Source organism: Corvus cornix, chromosome 5 (assembly GCF_000738735.6).
Source record: "Corvus cornix cornix isolate S_Up_H32 chromosome 5, ASM73873v5, whole genome shotgun sequence".
NCBI classification, from domain to species: domain Eukaryota; kingdom Metazoa; phylum Chordata; class Aves; order Passeriformes; family Corvidae; genus Corvus; species Corvus cornix.
In genome coordinates, this window is record NC_046335.1 from 15894008 (window position 1) to 15906802 (window position 12795).

Here is a 12795-nt window from a genome sequence, read left to right on the forward strand (position 1 = left end):
ACAGAGAGAGAATATACACTATATATGAAAGATTTATATGATCTGAAGAGAAGCTAGAGTATGTTTCAGCCAAATATTTTTCTGAGTAAAACTCTTCTAAAAAAAAAAACGTTTTTCTTTTGGAAAGCAAAAATATAGATAAACTTGGCTAAGGTGAAAAACTGAGTTTTCTGGAGTTCATTTGCTGAGAATGGAAAAAAAACCAACACTGATGTTTATGAATTTTATTTTTAATTAGCATTTTCCATGTAGAGAAAAGAAGATTTCACCACGTCTGAGTAGGCATTTGCTTACCCAGCAGTGTTCTTGTCCTGTTCTCCCCAGTATAGCCCCTCTTTCTCTTTGCCTTCCACAGCTCAAGTTGTCACATAAACTTGTAGAGAGTAGAGACCAGTAAGAGACTTAAGTGGGGGCTTTCCTCTGAGAAGCCATGTGTGACCAAAAGTAATACTGAAAATAGTAAGAATAATGGGAAAAGAAGGAAAAGTACTTGCTTTGGTCCACATTTCTTACATGCCTCTGTTATCAAGGATCACCACGCTAAACTTTCCTAGGTCATGTAACTATTTGCAGCTAGAAACATTGCAGGTTCCTGGTGAATACATCTAACTTCCATTTCTATAATTACCATTTTCAGGATCTGTGAAGGCATTCTGGCACAGCTTCAGCTCTCAAAAGTGTAAGTACAGGGAACACTTCAAGTTTTTTTTTCAAAGATTCAAACAGTGAAAGCTATATTAAATAGGAAGGATTTAAAATTCTGCAGCAGTTGAAAATATGCAGAAAGTTAAAAAGTGCCAATGGGGCTAAATATTGTTCAGATGACAAAACACATTTAGAGCAGTTTACCTAGTTTGAAAAAATATACTCTGATTTTGTAAGAACAACATAATAACATACAGCATGATGTCTTTTCCTATGTTTATGGGGGTAAGCAAGCAGATAGCTTTTGAAACACTACACAAATCTCATGATCTTTCAGTGGCCATTCTTTCAGCAGCATCTGCAGTACCACATCCTGACCAAGGTCAGGTCCCTAGGTACATGCTCTTCCTTGCCCTTTCTTCAGAAAAGCATCTTCCATCTGATACTAAACTGTAAAAGAAAAAGTGAGCACTTTCTCAGTGGCACTAGTGAAGAGGAAGAACATTTGCTCATGACCTGGCTCTTGAAAAATTAAACCAGATGAATCCTACAAGACAAGTCCTCTCCCTTGGGAGCAGGGTGAAGCACATGCAGGGTTAAAGGCTGTTCCTGCTGCAGGCAGCTTGGGTTAGACCCATGGTATTGTAGATTACCCTTGGGCAGCAATATTGAGGAGGGATAAAGCTCTAAAGCACAGCATCAGAGTGGTAACATTTGGTACTACCTTCCCCACAGAATTTATTACACAACGTCCAAGACAAATCTCAGCCTTGAACATATTAATGATCATTTTTTCAACAAGATTTTATTATCCTGATTTTCCAAAGTCTGCATTTTTTTCAGTTGTGTCTCTCTGTATCATGGAGCGGAGTGAAAAGCAAGACTGTCTTTTTCCATCACTTAGAAGATACCTGTATCTTTGAATGTGCTTTCATTTAATTCTCATACATAGCACTACTAGAACAATTACCTAGCTTAGTATTAGGAAGGCACTGTATCAGACTGCAAGGTGTTATTAAATACACACAATATCAACAGTGGGATGAAACTCATCAGTTCCCAATTCGCAGCAGCAGAACATCAAATGGAAACCAGCCAGCAAAGATGAAAGCCCATTTAGGGTGATGAGGTTCCAGTTAAAGGATGTCAAGCCTCAGCAATGATACAACCTGAAAAGATTTATGCAGCCTCTCAGCACATAACTGAAAAAGGTACATAGCATGCAGGGATTAGCAGGAGCTTTGGGGCACTAAAATAAATTTCCTTTACTTGATCATGTGAGAATCCAGAGACCATCCTGTGACTTACAAGCTATGACACAGCATTCATCACTGAAAAACAGCAAAAAATAACTCAAAGCAACAAAAATCTGACTGAATCTGTACGTTTGAAAGTAATTGCGCATACAGAGCACAGACTTGGAATAGCAAAGGTGAAAAACAAAATCGCAAACAGCTATTTAACCCCTAGATTACAGTTTCTCAGTTACAAATATTATTGATAAATATTTTGACAGCTCATAAGTATAATAGATTTCAAAGGGGAGACAGCAAGTGCCTGTCATAAATATCAGATCAGCCAGAGCTCGCAAACAAGGCAGCAGAGTCAGCAAGTGATACCATAGGAAGCTCATGGGCCAACTTTGGCACTTTATGACAGCGGTGGCAGTGCTAAGAGATTCCAGCAATTGATTTCCACAGCCACAAGACAAGAAGTCCCTTGGAAGATCTGTACTGGGAACACTGCTCTAACCTTCCTTCCCCTTCTCTCTTTTTCTGATGGAGAAGAAAAGAATGAAAAGAGTTAAAAAAAGAAATTCAAGCAGATATAACTAGATCCAGGGTGGAGGCTGGTGATGAGAACCTGCCGACAGTGAAGAGATTTAAGACATCTATTAAACAGAAGAGGAAGATAACAGAGAAGTAAAAAGAAGTTTGAGGTGTGAAAATCCGCACGTCTCTATATTTATATAGATGATATTAGTAAGATCTAAAAGGAAAGAGCGGAAGCTGGAAAATCCTGCACACATTTCAGAATATGGCACGTTCCCAAACATTATACTATGTGTGAGGTTTTGACACCTTTAGCATTTTCAGCAGGACAGAAATTTGCCATAAGTGTTGGAATCTGCTGAAGATCTAGTCAACTGACTAAGAGCAAATGACAGCTGGTTTTCTTATCAAACATTATGTAAAACATTAACACATAGGTCTGCCGTGTTAAATCCTCCCTTGGGGTTCTCGGCCACACATGTATAAGCCTAAAGCAGCTTTTGCTGGAAGCAAATGAAGCTAGCAAATTTATCCCACAACTACATCCAAAAGCTAAAACACTAATGAAGCTCCAGCAGATGCTGCAATCAGCTACAGCAATCATCTGGCTGCTTGGCCCCTCTTCCACTCAGGATATGTTTTAGATGTAATGAATTTATGTGACTGGGAAAAGGTGGCAGGAAAAGCTCAGGGCACTTGTCTGCAGCAGCTCAAGTTTTCTGAAGGAAGAGTCCTGCTGCACTGGGGATTCAGCAAGGGGGGCAGTATTGGGATGCCTCCCATCCTGCACAGGTCTGGAGCTGACAGAGGGGGAAGAACGAAAAAGGGTAGCAATCTCAGGTGCTCAGGAGGTGAGAACAGTGCTAGGAGATTCACTGCAGTGAAAGGGAAGAAGGTGAGAGGAATATTCCAGCTCATTTATTGAAATAGAAGGAAAATAGGTTAAAGCCAGGTGTTGAGGGAGGGAGCAGCAATGTGCTTTCCACACATTCATAGCAAAACTGTGATCCCAATCACCTCTGGAGGTACTGGGGAAGAGGGTACAGGTCCCTTCTGGGAAACACCTATGAAGAGTCAAGATAACCTGCACCAGACAACTCACCAGAAGACTGTGGGGTCTCCAGTCATTCCTTTGAGAATTAAGGGGGTCTTACCCTTATTCCTCCTTTGTTACAACGGTGTTTATGCAAGGCCACAAACACCAGCAGCAGAGATAGAACAGAGCCTCACTCTCTCATTTGAATTTCCCATATTAAACCATAACAGTCAGATTATTAACTTGCATATTTTTCATCAACAAATCCCAAACCATCTATTCTCAGTTCACAGGTACAACCATGAATTGTTAAGAGACTTTCCTAAAGCCAGAGGGGAAGTGAGGAGACTGTGGATGAGCCCTATTTGGGGACTGCCAGGCTCCTTCCTCTTCAGCTGGGGAGGAGGCCACAACTCCAGGGGGGCCAGAACCCCCCCCTCTTCCACTTCTGTTTTCAGGCCAGTTTGCACATCAGAAGTGACCAAATGTGGCAAGAGGAAGCCAAATTAAGCCTAAATTGGTTTCGATATCAATGATACACCTTCTGCAGTGAACTCATGCTACTTCTTTGCTGATTAAATATTTGAATGGAGATGAACCAACTGGCAAGTGTCATATGTTATTTGCAAGTGAATACACCAGATCTTATACTGCACTGAGAAAACAAATAATCAGACCCCCAAATTCATGTACCTTCCCTTTAGCAAGAGTCACACTGTGTTGTTACATCAGCAATTGAAATATGACAGAGTGCTTGTGTTTATACTCAGAGAAGTCATATACAGATTCCATCTGTTCAACATTTGGAGCAAATTTGCAGTGATTACTCAGGCTGAAAATTGCTTTGGAGTTTTGTCTGTTGTTGCTTGATTTGAAATAAATCAGGGTGTGGTGCCTCACTTCTGAACACAGACACATGTCAAAGTGACAAGACAGCAGATGAACTTTGGCTGTTCTGATTTGCAAGACATTCAGGTGCTGTTGACTCACACAGTGGTTTTCTCAAACATAGGCTTTGGGGAAATCCAAGAACTAAAGCTGCTGCTGAGGTGAGGCATTAATATTCTGGATCTTTGCCTCTGCAAACTAAGAGTCATTCCCCCTTGGACAAAGTCCATCCCGTGTCATGGGTTCTGGGACAGAGCCATCAATAGCCAATGTCACATTCCAGAGCTGCAGCTGCACTGCTAAAAGCAGTTGCCCAGGAGTCTGGTAGAGCTATCAGTTAAACTGCGGCACAGATGATTCGCAGCTGTTTGAAGTCATCAGGTCCAGACTTAGATCCAAGCTTTGAAGCAGCAGTCTCTTGCTGAACAGGACAGCCAAGACTGTGGATCTCAACAATATCAAGAAGAATTAAGAAACTTTGGAGTTTCCTACAGCTTTGCTGATTGGGCTCTAAGTCAGAGCACTAGAGAGATGAATTTCAAACTCAGTCCTTGATATGACCAAAGAGGAAACCACAAAAGAGAGAAATTAATTTCAGTCATTCAAATGTAGTTGAATATGCTCAGCTGCAACTTCAGGGAGAAATCAGAGAGGAAGAATTTAGCTGATTGGATTTTGAACCAGAAACAACTCCCACTAAAGTGCCAGATGTTCAACAGTAGTCACAAATAATAAGGGTTAAGCCCTACATCATCATTATCCAATCCTTAAAAATCCTTGACTGATGGGAGGCTTTTTACATGAAGGTAGGCTATTCTTCCAGCCCTGCCTAGCTTGTGAGATCAAGTGGAGTAAAGCAAAAGGACTGGTTACCCCAGCTAACAAATTAGTGGGATGAGAGAGTGAAAGCATGTGCTGCTCAGAGAATCAGGCTAACTATGTGGGTGGCAAAGAGATGGGAAATGGGTTGGAGGGAGTCAGTATGCATTACCAGCCCCTGATCCTCTGAAAAACTTGTTGACAATGGTGCTGCAGCCAGGGAGCTTTGGAAGATGAACAGCTTGGCTGGTGGAAAAACCTGTTCTCTGGCCACCCACGCCATGGAAACCAGCAAGCAGTTGGCTTCAGAGGGATAAAAGGTTATTTCTGTGGATGAAACACACTCAACAATTAAGGGTAAAGTGGCAAAGTTAGGCATCGAGTGAGCCCTAGCTAACACCCGGTGACTGCAGCATGACTTGTGAGACACTGACACCATGACACCATCTGTTTATGATTTATGCTGAACAGACTGCATATAGAAACAGATGGGAGGTGTCAGCTCTGATCAGAATTGTTATGCTGGTGATTCCACAGCACATTATATAGCCGACAGCCTTACTTTCCCACATACTTCTATAAAGAGCAAAGTGTTTATATTCATGTTAGTCAGGGAATCATCCTTGCTGAATCCCCCACTGGACAGAATCCTAAAGTTATACAGCTGGGACAGATCTTTATTATTGTATTGGATGTCACTTTGTCTTTTCAATATTCCTAAATTAAGGTCCCAAAGTATCTTTTTCAGGCTAGTTCTCAAGGTTAAGCCAGAAACTTGCTGAAACTGCCTTCAAGTTTGTTATGAAGGCACTCTCAGGCCCTGATGTTCTTTAACACTGCCATCCCTGCCATTCCAAGTCTCAGCTTTAGAAGGTTTCCTTTATGACTTCATGTAGTTGTAAAAGTTGAGTTTTCATGACTGTGCAAAAAGATGATAAATGTAATTCAGATTCAAAATAACAGAAATCTCCATTGGGAGGAGACTCCTGGGCTGTCTAATCTCTCCCTTGAAGGAGAATCGTTTCCAACACTGGAACAGGTCAACCATGGCTTTGTTGAGCTGGAGCTTGAAAACCTCCAGATTAAAAGACTGTATAACCTCCCTGGGCAGCATGTTCAGAAGTCAAAATCCAGATATAAAAAAACTAAACCCTGTGTTCTCCAAGACTGATGTATGATTTTTAACACAAACACCTGGCATGAATACCTTCAAGATGATTTGTCTAATATAAATAATAGACCATAAGGCACATTTTCTGCATTATCACTGTCTATGGACTTCCCTTCATTATTAGGAGATTCGAATCAATAAATATTAGCTCAAAATAGCAAAAAAGAATAGTACAGGTGAAGGCAACTGTTAAAAACTAAACTGTTTCAAAACTTAAATTTTGTCGGAGTGCAGAGGCTTTCTAATATTTTCAGTTAGCTAAACTGGAAAGATATGGTTATGAAAGACTTTCCATCAGTGCTCAGAAGATTTTTTTACCTGATTATCCACAGGTGTTCTCTAAGCAACAGTGCATTCACAACTAATTTCAAATAATAGCAATAGCAATAATACTAATACTACTACTAATAATAATTAACTATGTCCTGAAATGACCAGGCCACAAAACTACTGTGAGAAACCACACCAATGGGCAGTGTGATGCCATGCATGGTCTGCCATTGCCTTCCCAGTTTCTGATCTGGGTACAAATGTCACTGAGTGATGTGGTGCAGAGCATAAGTCCCCATGTCCACTCACACACAAATCTGGGATAGTCCTACCACAACCAGAGGCACTGAATTTATGTAACATGGGTGCAAGAGTGAGACCAGCCCTCTCATCTCACTTCCACTGATCTCTGAGAATGTAAAATGTCTGTCTGTGGCTATCAACATCTTAAACTATATGCATCTTTTTGCCAGTCAGAATAAAACAGCTTTCACTGATTCCAAGGGACTTGAGCCGGTTGATATCAGCAGGGTGCTGTTCACTATATTTTTAAGCACGAATGTATGTACCAGACCCTCAAAGTACAGGTAAGTAAAATGACACAGATATGGATTGTGTAGCACAGAGAAATCTGGCCACCTTTCCCTGGAAGCAAGGGGATTCTGCCAGTGCTGCTCCAGGGCACAGGACCACTGGTGTTTAGCTGCAGGTCCCACTGCTACTGCGAAAGCAGGCACCTGAGCTGCTGGCTAGCTGAGTGGCACCCAAGAATAAAAAGCAGCAGATGGAACAGCAAGTCATTATAGAAACAAACCAAAAAACTTTTTTACTTGTTCCTTAAACTAATCAGGTTTTCAAAACTACAGCAAAATGGAGCATTGTACCACTCTGAGCTGCCACATCCTTCTTGGGTATTGTGCCCTGGGGCAGTGCTGCAGTGGGATTCACCAGTGCTGCACATACCAGCCACTGCACTTCCAGGACACCAGCAGACACAGAGATTGTTTGTAATTATATAGATAAGAAAGAGCAGATTAAGAAGCAGCCACGTTTAGGCTGAAGGAGTTTTCCACAATTTTCCTCAGGCCCTGGAGAAAAGAAGCACTGTAATTCCCACATATGTGGCTTCTCACAGCCTGTCCTGCGTTACCTGCCCAGCATTATCAGAACTGATCCTGGAAATCACCTGCCAGATCAATCGCATTAACTTCCCAGGGCAAGATCCAATTTTGCTCAGTAAAGATGCAGAACCCAGCTGGCCTGAAGGCAAACAGGTACAGTGGAAGCACAGGGTCTGGCGAGGAGGACACTCAGTAAACTCTCTAGGAGATGCTGCTTCCTCATTAGTCAGCACAGTGAATGGCTTGCAGCTAGGGACAGAGCCATGGGAAGAAGCTACTGGCAGAGAAAGTTTCCCCATGTGTTTAGGGCAGAGGAGGGAGGCTGTGACCTTTGGAAAGATGCCCTCCCTGTGTCCTGCTTCTGTGCTTGGTGCTGCTGCTAGATTGATTCCCCTCTGCTCAGCCACAAGACTCCTTGTGCTGGTGGGCTTGGAAAAGAGAGACGTTCAGTGCTCTCACTGGACAGAGCTGGGGTGTGGGGTTATGGTAGCACACCCAGTTTTTGGTTCAGGGAACAAAGCAAGCTGCCTTTTCTCCGGCATCATCCAGTTCCCTCTGCAGTTTTATGGGGCTTATACACAGGCATAGAGGTACAGCACACTCCCTGGACACCTAACACAAGGACAGCCAACATTACACTGCAAGAACTTTTCCCAGCCTCATCTACACCTGTCAGGCATCTTGCAGGCAGGTCAGCAGAGCGGGAACCCAACTAGGAAGGATTTCAGACTTGGCCAAGTGTTCGAGTAGAGGGGAAATGCTTTCATTTCTTAACTTTCCCTTAAAATAATGTGCACGATCTGTTCTGGGAACACCCACCCAGTGAAAATCCCTCGGGAGACTGCCTGCCAAAGCCTGTGAAAATCCCTTCTGGGAGCCGTGGCCGCTATTTCAGACACAGCCTGTTCATAGGAACATAAATCTGCTGTCCTCACTGATGAAGATTATTCGAGCTGGATTTAATGTGCCTAGGCACATCTTTCTTAACTTAGCTCAGATAACCACCTGCTACTTCACATGCATTTGTTGCTCAGTACAGATCTCTAACAGAGTCCCCACTGCTGCCCACAGCACTCGCCTTTTCCCCGCTACCTGGCACAGTCTAAGCAGAACTGGCGCTAGGGAGGAAGCCACTGATCTCTGCTCTGCCCAAATACTTTACCTTGGGATTCTCTTCTATTGCAGCATTTTGCCAACATGTCAAATCTGGAGAAGAGAATACCTGGTGTTTAGGAAAGAAACAGAGTGTAGCACAACTCCCTAAAAACATAATAGAGATGACACTTATGGAAACTTAACAACATCTGTAAAAAGTTCCCTATCTATATGATTTAAAAAAGAATGGGTTTCTTTGCTGAACCTCTGACTGGAAGACCATATGGGAGATGTTCTGCCACTAAAATTTAATTTGGGGGTCAAAACCACTGAAGGAGGATTCTGAATTCTATAGGTGATCTCTCTCCATTACAGTAATTCCTATAGTAAAGAAGGGAGGTGGGGAGAGCAGGAATAAACCACATATTTCAGCACTTCTACGGGCAGCTTGTTGAATTGTTTAAAATCAAAGGAATCCCCACATTTTTTTGGAATGTCAGAACACTGGCACACAGAGACCTTTGTAAGATTTGGCATAAGACAACGCTTTCTTACCCACGAGCAGTTCGTACTGCCAGCCACTCCAAGCACACTTCCATCTCAACATGCTGCTGGCACCAGCTCCACCCGCTGGAAACAACCTCACGTCCCAGCTGGATTCATGTTCTCAGAACGCGATTGTTATATTTGAGAATTTGACTCTGCTAACATCCGTGGTGATTTCTCAGTATTAAAACCTTCAGAATCAACAAGTGCTTGGTGCTTTCATACCTTTCTGAATTAACTGATCAGAAGTCAATCCTCATTCTAATGCAAAGGTTTAACTCTGTCTATGTTCTTTGTAATTCACCCCTTTATCCATGTATATCAGAAAATTAAATGTAAGAAACAAAGTTTATCCTGTGCTTTCATTTTTTAGATAATTTACATACAAATCAAGTCGAGCTGATTTAGTTTATCTAGTTTGATAAAAAGTAGATGAAATAATCGCAGTGAAAAATTATTTTTGTCTCTTAGCCAAGGCTCCTAGAACATACTACAAGCATTAGGCATCAGACTTCATGTTCACAGATCCCTCCTCAGGGATGATCAGATACCCACCATTATCTTATGTACACGTACTCAGAGGATTTCACATGGCTGGTCCAGTTCTGAAGCCACTATTTATAAGGCTCAGAACTTTGAGTTGAAACAAGACTTTCACCTTCAATCTTCATAAGACTTCCACCTTCAATTTAAAATTCTGCCCAGTGGGGAAACTACCCTGTCAGCTGCTGTTGCACTCAGTTGCTAATTACCCTCACTCTTAACACTTTGCTTCTTACCTCCAATGTAATTTCATTTCCCAGAGATGATGGGCTTTTATCATCCCTTTGGCTGCCAAGCAAAGCATGCTCTATTAGTATAAGTGTCACAATGTGGATGTTTATCAGCTGAATAAATTATTGCTCAACCTTTCTTTTAAGCCAGCCATATTTTTATTACTCTTGCATTCCTATTTTCCAATCGATAAAGAGGAAAGAGGAATATAGCTAATACCTACACAAGGCAATAAAGTCAAGCATACCTTGCAGGATCTTGATACTCAAACCTCTGTCCCTGATGCTTTCCTCTAACTGACATTACTTTTTCTCTCCTAATACTATTTAACAGCAGCACAAGCTGGCATGTGCTGTAAAATCCAAGCATACAGATTGCAAGGTGGTAGAATACATGTATTATAAAACCAGTATTTTAAGGAGCTAGACATCTGTTCACTCAGATGATTCAAGGGATAGGAAATTGTCATTATGAGTTTTACTGAATATTATAGTCACATCAAAATTAATTATTTGCAAAAAAGTTTGATTCATTTAATCTGGGAATCAGAAGTTACATCAGGATTTTGTTTTTAATCACCCTGTGTAGTAAATCCACAATTTTCTAGGTTTCTTACACATTTGTGAAACCAAACACATTCAATTCTTGGAAATATCTGGAAAATACCTAACTTTATTTTTTTGTTCAGAACTTTCCAAAATAATCTAAATGAACAGTCAATGCTCAGATATGCCCAGATATAAACAGTCACAGGAAAGTTCATGTAATGCTGTGTTACTGAGTTCACAATACCGCTGGCATTTTTCCCAGTCAGTGATTTTATTATGCTAGTACACTTTTTTGCAACAGGCAGATTAAACTCATTCTTTCTGAAGATACATCAAAACACTTTCATTAGAATTCTGTATGATTAAAAGTTTTTCTCATTAGTATATATCACTAGAGTAGCTATGATGGTCTAATAACACCAGAGATAAAATTTGTTGGCAAAACCAGAACCTGTTACTAGAAAAAAAAGTGATATTATGAAAATATTTGTATTTTCAAAACATATCACCTAATCTAATAAAAGAGTTGCTTTCTTTCTACCAAATTTTGAAAATGTCTTGAGTCAATTTTGGATCATTCAAATATCACAGATTTGTTTTGTTGTAGCAAAACAAAAAGGTAGTTGCAAACATAGTCCTCACAACATTTTACTTCTATTGGCATCAAACATTGCCTTCAAAATTATATGGAAGTTCCTCTAATCTTATACTACTCTCAGTGTAATTTCTCCTAGAAGACAGAGGCTGTAAATTTGACTCAACACTAGGACTGATTATCTACAGTTGTAGTGCTCTTTCATCAACAGTCAAGATGCCATCCACTTACTATGTGAGTAGAACAACTAGCTTTTTTTATTAAAAAAACTCAAAAAAACCCCCCAAAAACTAGAAATCTTCCAAGAAGAGCTTTAAAAAATAAATTTCCTTTTGATTAGTCTGTCACTTCTGGAAAGGCATTTAATCATTATCAAAGTGTGTCAAGTGATAATCTCAGATGTGGGAATCAAGGGCAGGCACAACTTTGATGCAACACCTCATATGCACAGCAAACCGTCTTTCTGGAGTTTTTTCCAACAATTAAAATCTTCAGCCTTTTGCAGGAGCTGAACTGCTGTGTAAGCTCAGAAGGACACAAAAACTCAGCTGAAAATGCACTTGAGATCTTCAGTGAGCTTCCTCAGGTTTTACGTCAAGTCAGGACTGTCCAGCCTATGGTTTTGTTGAGAGCACTGTACCAACACTTGCCATAGCAGAGTCTCTATTACTGCTTCTCTCTCAGAGTGGGCATGAAATAATGCTTCAGACACTGCTGGGACTTCTCCCATCTCTGGAGTCTTATCAATAGTGAGAAAATGTTGACAATTTGATAATGAACCATTATCATTTGAGAAAAAGAGAGAAATTAAAAGCAAACATCTGGTAAATAGAATTAAACATACTCTCTCATCACACATTAGACGTGCTCAAATCTCAGAGTATCTGCTGCAGGTCTGCTGCTCAGCATACACCTTTACACCACGGATTACAAAACTTTTTTCTCCTTTTAGATCAGCATTTATTCTGATGCAACTCTCATAACTGCTCCAAAATTACTTGCTTACTAGCCACTGCAATACTGCATCACGAGCATGTAAAAATCCTAACATCCTGTGGCACTGGATGCCTTCATATTTTTTAACCTCAAAATCCTTTCCCTTCCCTGCAGTGCTCACCTAGTGACTTTTGTTTACAACTCCAGCACCAACCCCTCCCCCTAACTAGGCCAAGATCTTGAGCATAATGATCCATACTTCATGACTGTGGAAATTCTGTCATCTTATTCATACCACACCTACTAAAATCAGTCTGCACCAATGTATGAGGACACAAGAATAGGCATTTGTTGAAAAGACTTTAAAGTATCTATTTTTGCACCCGACCATCACATCAAATTCTTTCATACCAAAAGGATTAGTTTTTGTAATCCTAAATTATGTTATCAACCTTACCTGCTAGGTAAGTAGAAAAGGGCTATGTAATTTTTCAAACAGCTGGTTTTTGCCAAGCAATGTACTTGGTGAGTTTTAAGTTAGTTTATTTATGGAACTATCATGAAGTACCCACTCACTTC